Below are 22070 nucleotides of genomic sequence, written 5' to 3' on the forward strand. Positions count from 1 at the left end.
GGTTTGAGTTTCTATTCTGTTCTTGGATGTTGACTACAGGTTGACTGTAGGTCAACTCTACCCCTTTGATCGAAAATTGTAGGTGACTATTTGACTAAGGTTGATCAAATTTTGGCCCTCCTATTTCAAAGCTTCCATGGGCCGAAATTTAGCCATATTGTTGCAGGCATATGTATTGACTAGGATTGACTTTCTCACTCTCATTTTACTTGGTTGTCTTGGTAGTCAAAGGTTTGACTTTGGCTAGTTTATGGATGTAATACTGGATTATGTATCTCAGCTGAACATTAATTGAATATCTAAGAAGAAGAAGAATTGATTTGGGTTTCCCCCCTTGTGGGGTTTTGCCCTGGTATTTGACCAAAAATCTCTGTGTCTCCTTGTGCTTGGCTATCTTTTATTATGCATTACTGTTTACTGTTCTATCTATAATTGCTTAACTATTACTAGGGTGAATGAAATTGTTTTAAATAATTATAACAACATAAAACTTGAGAAAAACTAACAATGATTAGTATGGAACATATATCCTTGCCTACACTAAGGAACATATATCCTTGTCATCTGTAGGGCAATTTAATGTGCTCCCTAGAACAACTTCAAATGATAGTAGGTGGATCTCTTCCCTTGTAGTGTTGCACGTATAACATACTCACCAACATCAATTTCCACATCAAATGACCTCTCTAAGTTTGGTAGTGCTTAGATTGGGGCATGAATAATTTTTTGCTTTAATTATTCAAATGCATTCTATTGATTCTTATTGCATTAAAAATTCTTACCTCTTATTATGCCATGGAGTGGTGTTACTATCATTAACAATGATGCTATGAACTTTCTTAAATATCGGGTAGAGCCCACAAAACTCCCAACTTTTTGTAACATTAGTAGGACGAGCCATTTTAGGGATGACCTCTACCTTTGTAGGATCAATCTTGAACTCACCTCCACTATTGACATGCCATAAGTACACCAAGGATTGTCTTGCAAACTCACACTTCTTTATGTTTGCTAGCAAATAATGTTTTGAAAGTGTTTCCTACACCTACTTCAAATTTGCAGCATTCTACTCCCATGTAGAATTAAAGATCAAAATGTTGTCTAAATATACTTATGACAAATGAGTATAAGAATGGCCACAACACATCGTTTACTGACCCGCAAAAGTAGTTGGTGCATGTTCAAACCAAAAGGGATTATTAACCAATAACCACTTGTGTAAACCTTGCTTAGGTTTGAATGCGGTCTTCCAAGTGTCTTATTCCTTGATGTGGACTTGATTATATCCAAATTTTAAATATAGCTTGGAGTACATTGGATGTTGCAACCATTATAACAAGTCACTGATCTTGGGCAAAGGGCATTGATTCTTCAGAGACCTTGTTCAATGCTTTGTAGTTAATGCACATTCTTCAAGTTCCATCCATTTTTGGTGCTAAGTTGGTAGGGGAACCACATGGTGAGGTACTTGGTTTCATGACTGCTTGCTCCAACACTCATTGCAATTACTTCTTCACCTTGTTTGAATTAGTATGGACTATTTGTACAATCGTATGTTTGCTAAAGGAGACTCTAGCTATAATTGTATCTTGTGTTCCACTTCCCTCTTAGATGTCAAACCGTTTGGATTTTGGAACACTTTTTTACATGCCTATAATTGTTCTTCCTATTGATGCTTTTTTCTTTCATACATCTTTCTAAGGATGTGTTCACACCTGCTTAGTTGATGCCTTTTTGGTTTTATCTCTAGAAGAGAGGTACATAGTACATGCTTCTTGCTTGAATCGATCAATCTCTTGGCTTGACGGGCTCACACTTGAGAAATTTTAGACCCCCTTATGTTCATTTATGATAAAAGATTGCTTGATCAAGCGGTATAAGTATACCCTTCTCACGAAGATGACATCCCTCATATACATGACAAGACTACCAAAAATTACATTGTAGACATCAAGAGGTACTACATTGACTTATATTTCATCAATAGAATTGTATTAGTAGCAACTCTAAGCTTACATTGCTAGGTAAACTTTAACTCTTACCTATTAGGCATGAGTTGAACAAGATGAATTTAGATGACATTTATAGGGAGTATATATAGGTTACATGGAATTTGGATAGACCCATTGGGTGAGTTATGTTCAATGATGGCCCTTTATGTGGAGCATTTAATGCAGTTGAGGGATGACCTCATATTTTGACCTTTGTACATGCATCATCAATGGATGCATGCACTTTCTATTCCTCTAGGATAGTTCAAAGTGGGTTCACATTGTCTTCATGTGGAGGTTGGAAACTAGCTCAATTGGTTGGTCAAGATTTATTAGTTGTGCCATATTTGGGAGGTCAAGAGCAACATTTTGTCTCTTGCTAACCCATTTACTATGACCTCCAAGGGTGGTTTCTTTATCTGTTCAAGGAGTCATGGACTCTCTCTAGCTCTTTTTGATATCCTGACAAGAGATGCTTGAGGAATATTTTATCTCTTGCTAACCCATTTACTATGACCTCCAAGGGTAGTTTCATTCTCTGTTCAAGGAGTCATGGACTCTCTCTATCTTTTTTTGATATCCCGACTAGAGATGCTTGAATTTTTACATGACTTTGGCCCTTGGACTTGATTCCCATATTCTATAGCCATCATTTAGTCTATTATTCACTAAGATCAACACTTTCTATTTTACCATGCTCTTGTCTGTTAGCATTGGTGGTAGACAAACCAATAGCATCCTCACTTTTGGTTTCATATTAGTGAGGACATAGGGAGCCAACGCTACTTTCGAGAGACCCCAATGACGTTGCTTTTCCAAATAGTTAGATGTGTGCTTTCAAGTCTAGTGGTGGTTTTTTCTTCTAGGTAGTGTCACGTTACATATATTCTTCCATGGATAAGTCTCAACATGTTTTAGTGAATATATTTTTTATACATTGTGGTGTTGGTTCAATTTGGTTGTACTGTGTTTGACTACTTTAGACTAAAGGGCATTTACTATCATTTTTTATACTTTCATCTTGCCAACATGTTTCAATGGATCCTTTTTCTATACCTTTGTGAGAGTTCACCTTCACTAGGGGATGTTCATATTAAAGGGGGATGTTGTGAATAGGGTTGAACTTATTTGTGTTGGGTATCTATAAACTCACTTGTGTATCTTGGTCAAGGCTAACTTATACTTGAGATGGTTATCGATGCACCCACTCCCTTTTGTATATTGACCACAATTTACTCTATGAGTTGGGTATCCATAAACCCACTCCTTTTTATATTTTGCACATACTCAACTCTATTGTGTTGGGTATCCATAAACTCACTCACATTTGTATTTCATCATTCTCCTATGTTCCTTGCTTAACATAGTGAGGGTATTGAGAATGGTGTTATTCTAACATGTGGCTACAATGGACCCATTTTGTATCATTAATGTACGTGGCAAAGGGAAACTTATGCTCATTTATTCTAATACATTGTTATGGTTAAGGTCAACCTAGTCAACTCATATGTGGGCCTATAACCCCTCTTTGGGAGGGCACTCTACCTCTTGAATTGTGGATAAATAAACACTCAAGATTCATGTGCAAATATTCATTTATAATCATTGTCACATTGTTGTTCCTTGGCAGTTTTGCTCACTTGTGCAAGTGACTTTTCTCCTTGTAGCACATCAGTGGACAACTCTTGTGCATTGTTTTTAGTCATTGCTTTTTGTCTTTTATTTGTAGTTTTTTGGGTTAGCTGTATGATTTCGTTTGATCCCCTTATTATTTGGTAATCTTAACATTTGTGGTACTAGGGTTTCTAGTTCTGATTTCCCAACAAATCTTCATATACCTAAGCTATAAGGTCTAGCAAATGGGTCCAGGTCCCCCTATGGAGGGACTTAACATCATGACAATGTGCATCAAGGTTAACCCTCAAGAGCATTGCCAACTCTTGCTTAAATCTCCGTGATTCTCCTAAAGTAGGAGGTGAGGATTCTCATTAAGAGTAGCCTTTCATTGATGTTTCCATCAAACACCAATTGGAGTCAATAAAACAATGTGCCAAAGCAATTGGTAGCAATCCCTAACCATTCATGTATCCCTTAATAGGCTACAAAAAGCAAGTGAAATCAACCTGAATTTATGTCCCAAAAACTCTAGCATTTTGGCACCTCCAAAAAACAAGGTGAATTGTTTCAGCCTCACCACACAACACATAAGCTGAATTAGTAATGCCATTTTTGTAAGTAAGTTATTGAGTGATTTTGGACAAACAAACTGTGATGAAGCAAAAGCCATCCCAAAACTCCATGTTTGAAGAAAGCACGAGCTTTTCAATTACAATGACTACCATTTCAACCATAACAACACGGTATCACCAAGTCCCCATAACTTATTTGGTTGGGTACTAGTGTCAAAGAAGTTTGTAATTAGCTCATTAATGTCATTCATCTTATAGATATAAATAGACTTCACACTCTTCCATGTCTTGTCCCTCCATACTAGGCCTTATCTATGCATACGCATTTTAAATAAACATCTTAGAATCATGTGATGGAGGCCCTCGGAAAAAATCTTGTCTACACCAGATAGTTTTTAAGCGCGATTTGGAGTCCATGTGTCACTAATGGATGTCGGACTCCACAGATCCTTCCAAAGAAGCAAACATTCCTATGCCAACCTTTTAAGTACACACTTTGGTGAGAGCTCGATTTGATCCTTGAACATTTGATCTTGTTGTAAGGACAATGGTTATCAAACATTACTCATTGCTTGGAAGAAAGGAGCTAGATGATCACTATGCTTCGCTTGATTGATTCTATTAGTAGCAACAACATGGCTTCCATTACCTTCAATTTTATTTGGCAACACTTCATTGATTCTAGGACCAATAGGAGCATGGGATGTTCATTTCACTATGCAACATTTCGAGATCTCTTTTTACGGCCCTCTAGATGTCGGGTGAAACATACTATTTCCTCTCGAGTTCTCACTTTGGTGAGAGCTCGATTTGACCCTTTGAACATTGGATCTTGTTGTAAGGACAATAGTTATCAAACTTTACTCATTGCTTGGAAGAAAGGAGCTAGATGATCACTATGCTTCGCTTGATTGATTCTAGTAGTAGCAACAACATCCCTTCCATTACCTTCCTTTTTATTTAGCAACACTTCATTGATTCTAGGACCAATAGGAGGATGGGATGTTCATTTGGCTATGCATCATTTCGAGATCTCTTTTTATGGCCCTCTAGATGTTGGGTGAAACATACTATTTCCTCTTGAGTTCTCACTTGGTTTAAAGGTTCCTAAGCACAAGTCATGAGATCCCACAGGCAACTTAGGCAAGCTATGCATTGTAACCTCAATATCCTTTCCTTTTTCACTTTAAGCTAGGTAAGATTTAGCTTAGGGGGTTTCCTTATAGTTAACTATGCTCAACGTGTGTAGTAGATAGTGGGAGCAAGAGAGAGAGCTTAGCATCAAAAACAAAAAAGGAAAATGTTTTGGTGTTATATTTTTGGGATGGTGGATGAAAGGGAAGATTAGTGCCTTAATTCACTTGGGCTATAGGTTGATGCATGCAACTTTATAGTGTGGTTTTATTGAATATTAGGGGTTCGTGGTCAGCCAAGGTGACATGCACAACAACAACCCTAATTTATTCTAAATTCACAGGTTTAATGGTGGAGAGGGTCTATGTGAGATCCACTATTCAAGGAAGCCATATGGGTGGCCCCTACCAAAGACTATTTACGGATGTAGTGGATTATCTAGACCAAATACATAATGTTTTCATCTTGAAGGTAAGCAACACAAAAGGGAGATGGGAGGATAGGGAAGAAGCCAATTACTCTAGCCATTTCCATCTTAGCAACCATGCTCTTCAATGGTCCTTGATTGACTCTGGCATCTATAAACTTGCAAAATAGAGCTTCCAATAGTGAACAATATGCCACACATAAAGAAATTGTACATACCCTATTCAAAACTTAGACAACATATATAACACTTTATTTCCACAAGATTAGGGTTCTTTCACTTCCACCAAATCACACTTACAATTGGAAGGAGTACACCCTTATATAGGTTTCAACTCTATCTCCCTTTACAATAAATTATTATTTTTGTCCTAGATACATTAGTCCTCCTAGAGATATCAATAAAATATTTCTCTCAACAACTTGTTTACTAAAAGTAGCAAGAAAATTCTTGAGATCCACATTTTTTTTCCAAGAGGTCACAATAAATTCTCAAGGCAGACAAATACAATTAAGCTTTCACCTAGCTAACTCCACCAGATAAGTAAACTTTGGAGTTAGTTACAACCATATCTCGAAAATAGAGCTAAACTATGGAGTTAGTTACAACCATATCTCCAAAATAGATCTAAGTTGTTGGGTGCCTTCTTTAGTTGAGGGTGAGACCATGTAAAGGCTCCAACAATAGCAAGATAAATCTTTATCCACATGCGTTCTCTCCTAGTAGCAGTGAATGTGTACAAATAACCTCCATATGTGGACAAACCAAATTGATACATGAATATATGTACAATTAACCAACCTCATCCACATGTGTGGCCTCCAAGAAGTGGCCTACATGTGAATCTATGAATAGATCCTTTACATGAGCAACTCTATCACACACGTGGACCTTTAGACTAGGTTGCCACATGAGACGTGATGAATGAAGTACCGTTAAAGCTCTATGTATCAATGTGTCATGATCCCAAGGTAGAAGTAGAATATCACATAGATGATTGATAATTGTGGACACCTCCAGCAAATGGCATAGGAACATGTGCAATGGCCTTCTCAATGAGATGTACTCCTCATCAACGTAGACAGGACTAATAGATGCCTTAAAGAGTTGAGTGCTCAAGTGAAGTGTGGCAAATTATCAAGTTCAAGCTCCAAGGTGTAATCAACCTCAATACATGTACAATGAAACCCTCCAAGTGGCATGTGTGGCTCCAAAGTGTAGTAATCAACCATAGATCAAGTTATATGAAGTTGATCTCAAGATAAGAGGTTGATTCACATAAAATAGTCAACATAGGCCATGGGCCAAGTTATTAAGGACCTCGACAGCCTTTGCGCATGTGCAACAACCATGATTAATAGAAAATAACCTCGATCTATGAGAAATTTGTGCAAGCAATGGAGTGCTCTATGGAGGTAAGGTGTATGTCTATCATAAAATGCAACCTTAACCTCAAAACAGAAACAAGAGTTCAAGTGCATTAGTGATGAAGACTGGGTTGACCCCTCCAATCATACAATGCTTTTTGAAAATCCATCAAAGAGTGGAGCGCTTGTTAATTTTCTAACTCCAATAAATGACAAATTATTTTCTAGGAATTTACTAATTTGGTTTGCTGATTTTCATTAAATTTTCAGCTTACTGAACATGTACGACTGGGATTCTAACCGGCAAATAAAAGTAATTCACTAGAAGAAAAACAGCCAATTTTATGAACAAACACACATGAAATTTGCCTTCTAATCTGCTGTTTCGTTAATAAATTCTTCATTTTACAAAGGCTTTTCCAATAGGGAAAATAAAAGTCCACTAAGGGAAAATCGTACACAACAAAACCTGGAAATTCCAGTTGAGAAATTTTACTTCAACCCTCAATTCTACAGCTGTATGGTCTGCTGCCCGAGCCTTTTTTTTCTGACAGCCTGCATGCTGTTCCAGCCTACCCATGCACGCATGAGGAAATCTGGGCCATTTTCTCAGCTTGACTGTGCATGTGCGAATCCATGGGATGCCTGGACAGGTTCCTGCCCATGCATATCACATTGTCCTTGCTGCTGCAGACCAGCCCAAGCTATCTGCTGCCCATATCTGCGCTGTACAGCCTCTTGGTAGCAATCTGTAGCTGACACCTGTGGCCTTCTTTTGTTGCCCCTTGCTCTCTTCCTCTAGTTGTTGCACATTTGGATGAATGCCTTTCTTCACCCTATCATTGAGATCTCACTGTCTCACTATGTCTTGGGCTCACTAATGTGTCTTCTCCTTTAGTCTAGCATTCTTTTTATAAGTTTGAGTTGTTTAGTGGCTCCACAACCTTAATCTCTGAAGTGAGTGATGGTTGAAATTAGATCTCAACATCACTTGAGATCAATGGTTGAGATTCATCTAATTCACTAATGCAAATAACTTTCACATTTCATTAGATTGAACTCACTTTTCTCAATTAAAGTAATTGTTAAGGTTAAAGGGTAATTAAATGACTTCCACATGTCTAGACACTTAGACCTGTGTGGAAGTACCTGTTTGAGCTACAAACATGAATAATAATGCAAAAGATGAAGTGTTTATCACCATAAGGCTGCAATAGACACTTCAAACCCTAGGGTGCTCTCACTCAAGGTGCCATGTCATCCATCTCCATCCATAAGTCGAAAACTAAATGAAATCTTTGCCAAGTGCAAAAAATCCATGATAGAGTAGGGTGCTCTACAAGAAGGCGTGGCACCCTCTCGAGGAGGTGTGATGCCACCAACCATGCCATATGTTAGCTTGAAACCCTATTGTCTACAAGATAAGTTGTCTATCTCATAAAACATTATCATTGGAATACAACACAAAGAGCTAGAGTGCTCCACAAGAGGCATAATTTCATCAAATCACACCATGAAGCAAGGAACTAGCACCATCATCAAGCTGATTCATTTTATGGCATATGAAGATACACTAGCAAGGAGCATATCCCCAGTACCATCTAAGTATCAAGTATAATAAAGAATAGAAATCCATGCATCAAGATGTGCCATTGCATGAACCTCTGAAGCAACATGCAGGATCGCCATGATGAAGAGGATACACCACCAACTATCTCCAAGTAAAAAAATGGAATGTTTATATCATCACCTTATCAACATCCCTGTAATCCCTTAAAACTCAGTCATGTGATGAAAATCATAAATTTACAACTCATGCAAATGAGGGATAACACTAGCTCCAACTTGAGGACATACTCTTTAGAGAAGAGTGCAAACCGTAGAATCTGTGGTGTATCTGTTGAGAAGATTATCCAAGCAGATGATATACTACCATGTGGTGGGATGGATCCACAACACATCTCTAAACACCACATAAAATGTTTATAGAGTTTATTTTATCAAAATTGGCTTGACAAGAAAGAAAGGCATAAGCCAAAAATGCCAAATATGAAATGAAGCCTAATGCTCATGCTAGAGAGCTTATTCCTCTTAAACCTACTGGAAAATGATAGAGTACCAGATCTAGGTGATATTTTACTTTTTAGGGATAATGTAGCCACCTTAGGTCTTTATTTACATCAAAAGAGCTTCTTTTGTGTTTGGCTATGAACCAAAACAATGGGATATCAAACTCCATATACAAATATATTGGAATTTTAATGAATAAGAAATCTGAAGCATCATCATGAAGATAGTCAGGAATTTCAAATTCATGTCAAGGATGGCATGCACCACTTCAAAACTCTTCTATACAATGTTGGATAGGGCTGATGTAGTCTTCTTAAGGATATGGAAGCACATCAAATATTAGAAGATCAGAGTTATCCTTGTCAAGAGATAAAGATTTAGACTTCTCCACTGAAAAACTGTCTCCTAGTGAGCATTAGGGCAAAATACAAAATGCATGTTCAGATCTAAATTTTTTTCTATGTGCATATTATGGCTTGCGGGTCCATTTCTGAAGGCAGAAAATTTCTGCAATTCACATTTAACTGTCTACCTTGCTGTCCCATATAATTTCCAGCTTACAAATGATCATTTCCAGCCAAATATGTACATGAAAACACACCAAAATTTAATGATGTTGGTGGCTGGAATTTTTTTGCATAAAATTGTTCAGTAATCTGAAAATTTTCTGCATTATTTGTAAATGAACATGGTGGGAAATTGATTGCAGAAAATTTCTGTATATGCGCTGTTATTACAGGGCTATTCCAGAGGCAAGAAATCTGAATTCTTCTCTATAATGTTAGGGTGTGTATAGATCAACAAATTGTCATTTCCTTAACTAAAAACATGCCCATCCATGTCATAGGTAGGATTCCTATATAATTTATAGCAATCAACACCTAAACTATGATAAATTCTGAAAAGAAGAATACTCTTTGCGGCCCTCATTCTCATCATATGCATTGATAACTAACTTTCTAGACTCAACATTACAACCCAAGGGTTTTTCTTCAAATAAAGTTATCTTCAAATCATCAACAAGAATGCCATCAACATCAGAAATTCGGAGATTATCGCAACTTACCGTACCCTTCTCTTTATGGGAGAATGAAGGAGATGCTCCTCATGGTCTTGATCTTCAGTAGGGTTGCTAGAAGATATTCAATACACCTTTCACAACTTAATTTTTCATGATTAGGATCCCAACTGTTGAGAAACATTTCTCAAATAACCTACAAATGAAGAAATTGATTTCTCCCCAAGGCTTTCATACCATTCCACCACCTTACCATCAAAGGTGTGTAGAACCATTCTGATCATGATATCTTCATGAATCACGTCAAGATTTGCAATTGCTTTCTTGAAAGATATGGTATGTAATTTAGCTGAACTATGCCAATAAATTTGGAATATGATCAAGCCAACAAATATCGGGCTCCTCATGTGGAAACCTAAGATGCTTGAGAAATCAAATTGAACATAGTGTTGCATTGGCCATGGATGAAATTTATTTTGCAAAATATCTTCATACTTCATACAAGAATGGAGGAGTCGCTAACATGAACCTCCATTGCCTTCACTATTTTTCTTGCTTCACCCTACAAGTAATAAGTCTTTGAGATCTACAAGAGAAAATATCTTCAAAGCACAACCCCCATGACAATATGTAGCTGATCTACAAATATTTGAGAAATGGATTTTGTTCCACTACAATAGTGCCAAAATGTTACCTCTTGGGTTCTCACTTGGTGGAAAAGTCCATTATCACAAGTCATGAGACCCCAAGGGAAAATTTGGCAAGCTACCCATTGTCACCTTAGTAGCCTTGCCTTTCTCACTTATGGTTACGTAAGATCTACCCTAGGGGGGCTTCTATATGGTTAACTAATCTTAATGTGTGTAGTTGATAGTGGGAGCGACACAGAGCTTAGCAACAAAAAAAATGAAAAATGTTTTGGTGTTTTATATTTTTGGGGTGGTGGAGGAAAGGGAAGATCAATGCCTTAGTTTGCTTGGGCTATGGGGCAAAGCATGCAACTTTAGAGGGTGGTTCTAATGAACATAGGGGGTTGTAGGTAGCCAAGGTGATGTGCACAACAACAACCCCAATTTAGTTAAATTCACAAGTGTAATGGTGGAGGGGATCTATATAAGATCTGCATTCTCAATGCAATCGTATCAATGGTCTCCACTAAAGCCTATCTACAATTGCAATGGTTTAATTAGACCAAGTACATAATGCTTTCATCTTGAAGGTAAGCAACACGAGAGGGAGATGGAAGAATAAGGAAGAAACTAATTACCCTATCCCTTTCTATTGTAGCAATTGTGCTCTTCTATGGTCCTTTATTGACTGTGGCATACATGAAACTACAAAATAGTTCTTCCAGTGGTGTGCTTAGAACAATATGCCACACGTAAAGGTATTGTACATACATTGTACAAAGCTTAGACAAAATATAGAACACTTTCTTTCCACAAGCTTGGAGCTCTTTCACTCACACTAAATCCCACTTACAAATGGAGAGAGTAAACCCTTTTATAGGTTTCAACTTGAACTCTCTTTACAAGAAGATATTATTTATTTTCCTACATCCATTAGTTTTCCTAGAAATATTCTTGCTTACTAAAAGTAGCAAGAAGTGTGTTGAGATCTACAATCTCAACAAAAAAAATAAATTAATAATAAATTTATATTATTTAATTAAGCCGACACTAGATATTTATCTCAATTAACTATTAATTGCTCCATACTTTCACGCTCTCTTCTCAAAATGCAGATCACATTGCCCTGATGATGGACTCACTAAGCTAGTCCGAAACGTTGGTTTTCCAAAAAACTGATAATAGGTTTTTTCCATAGATTCTGTAAAAATCTACAATCTCCTCCAATAGGTTACAATAAAATACTCGAGGAAAACAAATACAATGAAACTCTCATCTAACTAACTCTAGTCGTCTACTTCGGGTAGCTCAATTGGCAATGGCCGTGGAAATGAAGTCTGATTGAACTGGAAGTCTTGGGTTCAAATCTTCTGCTATCCCTCCCCTCGATCGGGGTGAGAAGTTGGACATGATGAAGATGTAGTCCTACCAAGCTTACATAAAAAAAATACTAACTAACTCCTCTAGTCAAACAATAGAATTAGTTACAACCATGTCTTCAAAATAGAGCTAAGTAGTTGGACAATTTCTTTAGTTGAGAGTTAGACCATGTTAAGGCTCTAAAAATACAAAATAGATCCTTACCCATGTGTGCACCCTTCTAGTAGCAATGAATGTGGAAAAATGACCTCCATCTGTGAAAAACCAAATCGATCCATGAATAATGTGCAAATACCTAGCCTCATCCACATGTGTGGCCTCCAAGAAGTGTCCCATGTGTGAATCTATGAACTAATCCTCCAGGTTAGCAACTCCATCACATGTGTGGACCTTTAGATTAGGTTGCCCCATGAAATGTGATGAATGATGTATCAATAAAGCTTCATGTGTCTATATCCCAAGATAAAAGTAGAATATCAAATAGATGTCCCATAAGTGTGGACACCCTCAATAAATGGCATAGGAACATGTGCAATGACCTCCTTCAAGAGACCTATCATCATCATTGAAAGGGGTGTAATAGATGCCTTAAAGAGTGGAGTGTTCAAGTGAAGTGTGCCAATCATTAAGTTCAATCTCCAAGGTGTAACCGACCTCAGTAAGTGTGCAATATAACCCTCTAAGTGGCACATGTGGCTCCAAAGTGTAGTAATCATCCATAGATCAAGTCAGATGAAGTGGATCTTAAGATAGGAGGTTGACGAGCATATAATAGACAACATAAACCATGGGCCACAATAGCAAGGACCCCAACAAACTCCTTATGTGTGCAACAACCACATCAATGGAAAATAACTATGATCAATGAGAAATGTGTGTAAGCAAGAGATTGCTCTATGGAGGTGAGGTGTATGTCTATTATAAAGTGCAACCTTAACCTCAAAATAGAAACAAGAAGCTAAGCGTTATAGTGATGAAGTACACCTTTGCAACAAAGAGTGGGTTGGGCCATCTAGCCATAACATGCATCCTGAAAATCCATTAAAGAGTGGAGTGCTTCCAAAGGTCGTGTTTATTACATAGCATATCACCATAAGGCTGCATTAAGCACTTCAAACCTTGGGGCGCTGTCACCTAAGGTGCCATGTTATCCACTGACATCCATAAGTTGAAAATCACATGAAAGTTGTGCCAAGTGCTGGAAATCCATTATAGAGTTGGGCACTCTACAATAAAAAGTGTCTATTCTATCAAATATCATCACAAGACTCTGACAGACATAAAAACCTAGGGTGCTCTTGCTAGGAGTTGTGATTGTACCAACCACGCCAAATGCTATCTTGAAACCCTTAGCCACTCCAAAGCATGGCAAAGAGGTGAGCGATCAACAAGATTAGTTGTCTATCTCATAAAACATCGTCATTGGAATACAATAGACAAAGTGCTAGAGTTTTTCTTTACAAGAGCCGTAATCTCGTCATTCCACACCATGAATGGCAGAACTAGGATCATCATCAAGTTGGTCCATCGATATAAAGCATGCAAAATGAAGATACAACAATAAGGAACATATAACCACTACCATCTAGACATCAAGTATAATCGTGGAGATAAACCTATGCATCAAGATGATCCATTACATGAATCTCTAAAGCAATATGCAACGTCATCATGATGAAGTACGAAGATTCACCAACATCAACTATTTGCATGTAAAAGAATGGAAGTATATATCATCACCTCATCAACATCCTTGTAAGTTGCCCTTAAAACTCTATCATGTGATGAAAATCACATATTAATCACTCATGCAAATATAAGAGGTAACACATACCATTTCCATTATCATTCTGCTTTGCTTGTTCTTGGCAAAGTTGATTATGCCCCTTTAGCTCTTTAGGTCAAGTTCTACTTTCTTTTTGATTACTTATGCCACTTATTCTACGTTTTGGGCCTCACTCTCTTTGGTTTGACAAGTTGTGAAGTATATTCTTGAAAGAGTATTGATAGCCAAACCACGATCAAGCAAGGACCCCCAAACTTCATGTTTGAAGGAAGCATGAGATTTACAAATAGTTTGACTTCATGTCAATCATTGCACCATCAAATCACCAAGTCCCCATATTTTATTTAGGAGGGTGCTAGTGGTAGAGAAGTGCCTAATCAACTCATTAGGATGCTTAGTCATATAGATATAAATCAGCTTTGCACTTCATTTTTTATCCCTCCATATTGGGCCTTCTCCAAACATTTGCATTTTAAATAAACAATTTCCTAGAATCATGTAGTAGAGGCCCTTTAAAACAACCTTGTCTACCCTATATAGCTTTTGAGCACATGTTAGAGTCCACATGTGCCATTGATGGTTGTCTTGATTCCAAAAATCCTTCCAAAGAAACAAACCTTTCCATGCCAACTTTTTTACTTGCATATTTTGGTGAGAGCCCAAGCTAAACCTTCTAACATTGAAATATCTAGATTTGTTGGGCTGCTATATCTCATGCATCACAAAGTGCCTCAAAGTTCGAATAAGGAGAGTCAAACACTCTTTTCTACATCACACAGGCTCTTTTGAGCAAAACCAACCTTGAAATCATGGATACTTTCACATTAACAATAATTCCATTAGTTTGGAAATGGCAATTAATCAAACTAATATGTTGAGCCTATTAAATTTGGTGTAGCACTAAGACTTGCTAAGGGGCATCCCCTTCCATTCCTTATAACACCCATTTGTAGGCAAGTGCCAACTTTTAGTCTTGTACATCATGTTGGCCCAAGTTGTCTTGTTCTTGAGGTAAGGTACAAATGCCCTATGGTACCAAAGGGAGCCCCTTGTGTTGGAAAATTCAAAGTGGCAACTTATTAAATCAATTTTCCTTTACCTTAATATTTGCTTGTGAACTTAGTTAGTCTTCTTGTGTTTTTTAGTTAGATCTTTTCATTAAACAAATATCAAGAACAAAAACAACAACAACAGAGGACACAAAAATTAGACTCTCAGCCAAGGCGAAACACCTCCAAGGGGAAAACCCGGAAAATTCTTCTCTTCTTATAGAATCTGCTTCCAATGAGACAACAAAGACCCAATCCTAGACCAAGTCCTTCTCCAAGTACCAAGTCAACTGTTTCAACAAGTCCTTCCTTGATCTAGCACCAACTAGCTTCAAACTGCAACTTCGACCTCCCAACTTCAATACTGCTTCCTTTGACTTGCTACTTCGGCCCTATAGTAGCTGCAAAAACCCTAATCCAACTTTCTCTTGAGATCTTCCTTGAACAAAGCAACTCCTCCAAAGGTCAACGAGGTCAAGATAGAGTATTCTTCCTTCCAACAACAAGAGATTGCACTTCGTCCTACTGCAACTTAGATCTGCAATTTCGGCCTCCTTTGTAGTTGTAGAAACCCTAGACTTTCACACGTGTGAGAGAGAGATAGCCCAAAAACAAGTCTTCTTCTTTTACACCTTAGCTCTTCTTGTATTCTTGCTTCCTAGCTTATAGATCGAACTTTTTCCTTGAGATCGAACTTCTTAGTGAGTGGTTCCCAAATGAGGTCGAACTGCTCCTTTATATAGCCTTTCCAAGGGGTCGAATACCCTCCTTTAGGCCAACTTGTATTTTTGGAGTTTCCAGGACTTTTGAGACTCAAAAATAATTCTTTTTCTAATTACATTTTGCCCGAAAGGGCTCCTTTGACTCCTGACAATAAATTCTAAGACCTAACAAACCCTAGAAGCATGAAGAACATGCTTTTACCTAGAAGACCATCAATAAGAAGCATGAAACCCATGCTTTAATAATAATTTATTTTTCTTCTTTTGTTTGTTACATAGGATACATATTGAAATGAGTACAACAATTATGATGACCAAAACTAGTTACATTTTCAACACCTTGCACCCTTCTTAATTGGTTGAGATGAGGATTTAGAGAATGTGCTTTAGGACTTGATATGTTGTTTGAAGTATGGAAGAGACATGAGGAGTATTACATGTGAACTGTGGTTAGGGTTTTGTCCATTATTGTGATGTTACTAGTGAAGGGCAAGTTGCATAATAATAGCAACACATCCATTGTTTAGTAATATAAACTTGCATACCAAAGGGAATATCGAAATGTCGAATGATCCTCGTAGGGATTGTGTACTTCCAGTCTTCCACTTATGGTTCAGCTCAGGTAGGATATCCTCTTGCCCAATAGGAAACATCTTTGTTTTCTCCTCAGGAATAACTACTTGGACAACTTTCACAATTTGTCTTGTTAATTCAAGAGTCAGAATCGAGGCATTACAAGGGAACATTGTGGAGTTGCTTACCATTGTGGAAATAAATACCTGATCTTCACAATTTGTCATGTCAATTCAAGAGTTAGAGTCAAGGCATTACAAAGTGAACATTGTGGAGTTGCTTACCATTGTGAAATCAGATACATCTGATTTTCCCTTTTATTTTGTTTTTCCACCACAAGTAACATAGAGTATATGTTGCAATCACTTTGAGATGACAGAGGTATTGTTGCGGAAGAATAGACTTTGAAAGCACGTCATTGACACTGAACCTTGTGGAACCCTATGAGAAAAGTGTCACCATTGATTGATAACACGTAGAGCCAAAGCACAACTTATCCATCATGAAGTCCCATTCAACTTTATTGTATGCTTATCAAAATCAATTTTTAGGAGGGCCTTTTGACTAGTTTCTCAGGCCCAATCAAGCCCTTTCAAGGGAGTGATAAGATTATTGAGAATAAATTTGCCCTTACTCAAACTTGTTTTCTCCTTGCAAACTATCTAGGCCACCAACGGCCTATTACTCTTGGCTACTGCTATAGCTAGATTTTTATAGGAGACATTGGAAAGGTAATTGGGTGCCATCTACCCACCAAGTCTTTTTTGACACACTTAGAAAGGAGTTTTGTGAGTCTCTCATTAACCAACTCTCCCATACCACTTCCTTTCATAGGTTCATAGCATGTAAGTAATCAATACCCATCACATGCTGTGTTAAACACACACATGGCAGCAACAGAATATGAATGATAAACAGGAGAGTAAATTTATTATTAACAAATGATATACATTTATAGTATATGGTGTGACCCTTTGATTCATATTCCAATTGGTCTCTTGGACTCCTTTTGGCTGTTCAGCTTCCACACCAACCCTTAGAGGATTAGGTGTCCAACATTCCCCCCTTAATCCGAAGGGTTATGTATGAGTCCAAGAAGAGAGCTGTAATACAAAACGTGCAAAAATGCATGGCAGCACTAGGCTGAATGTGCTTTTTGAAATGGTATAAAGGACGATGGTTTAAGGATGACCACCAACACAGGAACGCTTAGTACAGTTCCTGGAACTCTTCCAGGTCTGGCATGAAGCTCAAGTCTTCTGCTAGAGGAAGTGCTCCTAATGTTTTGAAGAGGGAAACCTTCAACCATGAAAGGGAGGTCTCACCCCGCATAAAAGGGAGAACCTCAACCTAAAAAGGGAAGTCTCAACCTGTGATGGTTTAAGGATGACCAACAACTCTGGAATGCTTAATGCAATTCTTGGAACTCTTCCGAAACTGGCAAGAAGCTGAAGTCTTCTGCTAGAGGAAGTGTCCCCAATTCTTTGAAGAGGTATCACCGACTGAAGGCATGCTCAAGGGCATCTTTGTCTCTGGCTACAACTCTGAATCTGGTATGGCAGGTTGTGGCTCAGGCTCGCTTGATGTGGCTTTGAAGCTTGTAGATGACCATCATTACCCCCCCTGTTAGATATAAGATGAGATGATGGAGAAAGCTCAACTGCAAGACTGTTCAATACTCTAGAATAAGTTCTGACATGTGACTGGAATATCTTCTTGGTTGTTGATGCCTATTGCCAAGAAGCGATCCATCCAAGATGAATCTTTGTTCTTGCAGGAGGTTTGTTTCTGAAGCATCTGTTTGAAGAATGACTGGTTTTATGACAGTGCTTACATGGATGAAGATCAAAACAATGATCTTTCATATGGCCAACTCGGTCACAGTGTTGGCATTTCACAATCTGTTGTTGTTGCTGTTGCTGTGGAGGAGGGGCAGAATCTGGAACAGCTGAAGGTGAACTGTCATGAAGTAATCCAGCACTCTGAAACTGGATGGGCTTTGAGTAATCTGGAATATGAAAGGACACGTCCTTGTCATATCCAAGACTAGTTCTGTGCTTGTTGTGGACAAGCTCTTCCCAAGGTCTGATGACCGACTTGGGAAGTGCAGATTGAATTTCTGCATCTGCATGTACAACTGCTGCTTTATTGGGCACTGGATTTGAATCAATTGTAACATTATTGTCTTGCTGTTTATGGGAGTCTGTTTCATTGTTCTGAACAGAAACAGGTTTAGAATGATGACTCCATTGTTGTAATTCTGCTCGCTGTAGCTGAGATTCAAGCTGCAAAAAATCAATGTTTTCCTGTGCATTTTGCAGACAGGTTTGGATGTCAAAGAGAGTGTCTTTGTTGACCTTCACCGTGTCTTCAACAATAGACAACATTAATGTGCTCAATAGCTCTAAAAAATTATTGATTCTGGCCATTATCTCAGCAAAAATGAAGACCTCAAAGGATTTCAACTAGAAATAAATCCCAGGAGATAGAAGTGGAGCTGGGCCCAAAATAGTAAAAAAAATCTGATATATTTCTGCAATTGTCTCCAAAATAACGTTGTAATTTGACTTTATATGTTTCACTGACTTAAATAGGAGCCACGCACCAACCATGCATCATATATGTGAGCCAACATACCCATACCAAATTACAGTCTTCATAGAAAGATACCAATGAACCATGCACAATCTTTCACAGTACATTGTGAGCTTTAAGGTTCCCCATCAAATGCATGAATGTTGGGCTGAATCGAAAGCAAAGCAAGGCATTTGTGGTGTACCCGAAAGTTTCAACAGTTATCTGGAGGATGTTGAAGTTGCTCGCCAGGGTTCTGTTTATGACATGCGCCCTTCTTCAGCTTCAGTTGAAGGAAGAAAATGCAAGATGCAGGAACCTGCAAAAGGATCAATGCGAATTCCTAGTGCTGCCAGCATGTCGTTACCGAGGTTGTTCTTGGTCATAAGAAAGTCTCTGCCTCCGGCTTATATGAATACATTGGAACACCTCTATGCTTAGTACAAGGTAGGAAAAATTGGCAAAGAAACCGTCATAAGGAATGTCAAAATGATTGTTGGAGATAAGTTGCTGATTGCAGCTATCCAAAGCATTTGAGGCCAGACTAAATGTACACAAATGCTAAACAGAGTGGAGCATGATCCACATTCAATCCTGGATTCTGACAGGCTAAATCTAGATAATGAGTCTACTACATCCACAAGTAAGAAAGATCATATGGAGGTGTTTAATGGAGTAGATAGTGTTCCCCATTCTTTGCTGGCATCCTACACACGGACAATAAATGCATTTCATCAATGAATCAGACCCTTGCAAATAGGCGACAATCCACATCTAGCAAATGTGCCGCAGCAATCATACTTCATGGTTTTAGCCATAGTAGAACACATAATAATGGTCCATCGTACGATGTTGGTGTTTATCTTGCTCCAGAAGATCGCTCCTACCTCAGTGCTTCATTTTCGGATATTGACAAAAATGGTGAACAACGCATATACAGCAGCAGAAATGACCCCTCACCCGCCAAATTTAGTGGTATAAGGGACTGTGCATGGGATTATACTCAGAAATTGAGTTGCAAAGTTTGTCAAAATCCACAGGTCAATCTAGACCCGCACCCAGTTAATTGGGAATGTGTAGAGATACGCGGCAATTAAGGTGCCCGGAATTCTCAACGGTGTTTGCGTTTGTGTTCCCCAATGGACATGACAAAGATGGAGATGCTGGTTATTTTGAAAAACAATGCACAGTGGCACTTTCGAGTAATGGCAAGCAGTCTATTCAATGGAGCAATGGATGTTTCTCTCTCAGGATCTTCAGTCTTCTGGGTGGAACTCCGATGGCTGAAATCAATCAGGGAATCTCCGGACTCCCACTCAACCTCTTCGCCTTCTCCTCTTTCTCCTTGAATAGTGCTAACAAGGATACACCGGATACCTTAACAACTTTAAACCTAACTCCAGGAATATCTCCCATGGCATGCCCCTTTTGCCCAAATCCAGCGATCAACACCTCGTCATTTTCTTCAATGTAGTTCAAACAACCATCATTGGGAACGAAAGCAGCAACCTTCTTTCCATTCTTAATAAGTTGAACTCTTGCACACTTCCTAATGGCAGAGTTGTGGCTGAAACAAGAGTGCAAGCTCAAGGAAATACTGGAGAAATAATATCAAATGCACACTTGCCTGATATGAATTCTGTTACCTCTCAAAGATTGCAGCAGCATGAAATTGGTCATTTTCTTAGTTTGCCTAACAGAAGCTCTAGTTCTGGGTCATTGATTTCGAGCTGTTATCCATTGAACCAAAGCCAGGGAAATCCCCTTCTGCACAATACATTTTCTTTGGTAAATGCTCAGCATGCAAACTTACCTACAGTTAGTGCCTGTGGTGTCGGAGAAAATAACACTGACAAGCTGACCCAATGAGTGCTGACAAGCTGACCAGAATTATTACAGAGAAACGGCTGAGTGAAACGACTGAGCAGATTCAGGATGGCAGGACAGAAATGGCCACAAATAACGCTGAGTGAAGGAGCGTTTCTCTGCGCAGCAATGAAATAGGAGAATACTGGTAACACAGGCTGATATAAAACATTTGAATTTGCAGACCTAGGATGCCAATTTTTACTATTTCAGGATTATGGGTAGAGGTGCAGGACTGACATGCACATAAAGGCCACAGAAAAAGCTCACATAAACAAGTGGCTCATACTTGAGCAGGGCAGGAGATCGCCCACTCTGATACCATGTTAAACACACACATGGCAGCAACAGAATATGAATGATAAATAGGAGAGTACATTTATTATTAATATACACTTATAGTACATTGTGTGACCCTTGGATTCATATTCCAAGTGGTCTCTTGGACTCCTTTTGGCTGTTCAGCTTCCACACCAACCCTTAGAGGATTAGGTGTCCAACATGCTGCATCTACTTGTAAAATTCCATCAGAAATCTATCAGGGCTTGGTATTTCTCATTCTTGATTTGGTTCACTGCAGCCTTCAGTTCACTTGGTTCAAGTTTTCTATAGAGATAATTTTGCTCATGGACTGTAATCCTCCTGGGAAAAAAACATGGTGAACAAGTTCCATAGTAGCATCTTGGAAGGGTCAGATCCAAAATAAGTGAAAATCCTCTGTAAATAGTCTTCAAATAGTTGTTGGATTACCATCTCATCCTCTGAATGTTTACTATTGGGTTCTTGTAAGGGAGGGCCCTCTCAGATTTGTGCTTGTGCTTTAAGTGCTGGAATTAGAATTTGGCAAGCACATCTCCGTCAGACTATCAGCATATGCGCTTCCTAATCCTAACCTATTTTGCAAACACCTGTAATTCCAACCCCACTCACTGATGTCCTGCTGGCACAACTTGTTAAAGGGGTCCACCTATACTCCTTGCTGAGAGGCTCGCAGACGATGTCGAATTTGAATTTCATTACCCTTCTGGAGTCTTGCAACCATCCTACCTCATCCTCTTAGGAGCTTGCTTTGCAGAGGATGGCTGCCTCCCATGACAATATCTAACCAATCTCCTCTACTAGGAAAGGGACCAAATGCCAAACCCTTGCAACCACATTTGAACATTTTTCAAGCTTCATATTGTCAGTTCAGATCTATAGCTAAACAGGTACAAATGGGCGTGTGATCAACCTGGTGATAGCCAAGTCCATATGCAGAGTTCATTCACTTATAGAAGAGATGGTGGCTGTATGTG

At 38.5% G+C, this 22070-nt stretch overlaps 1 protein-coding gene and 1 pseudogene across 2 annotated transcripts in view; both read left to right on the forward strand.

Moving 5' to 3' along the window:
- Nucleotides 1-22070, forward strand: part of LOC149262612 (homeobox protein HOX1A-like) — a 346567-nt gene that overhangs the window by 48755 nt on the left and 275742 nt on the right. The gene's annotated exons all lie outside the window — the stretch shown is intronic.
- LOC149262613 (uncharacterized) lies at nucleotides 19015-20006 on the forward strand (annotated as a pseudogene).

This window comes from Pinus tabuliformis, chromosome 6, assembly GCF_031772625.1.
Source record: "Pinus tabuliformis cultivar Carrire ecotype Pingquan chromosome 6, CPIR1, whole genome shotgun sequence".
Classification (NCBI taxonomy): Eukaryota; Viridiplantae; Streptophyta; class Pinopsida; order Pinales; family Pinaceae; genus Pinus; species Pinus tabuliformis.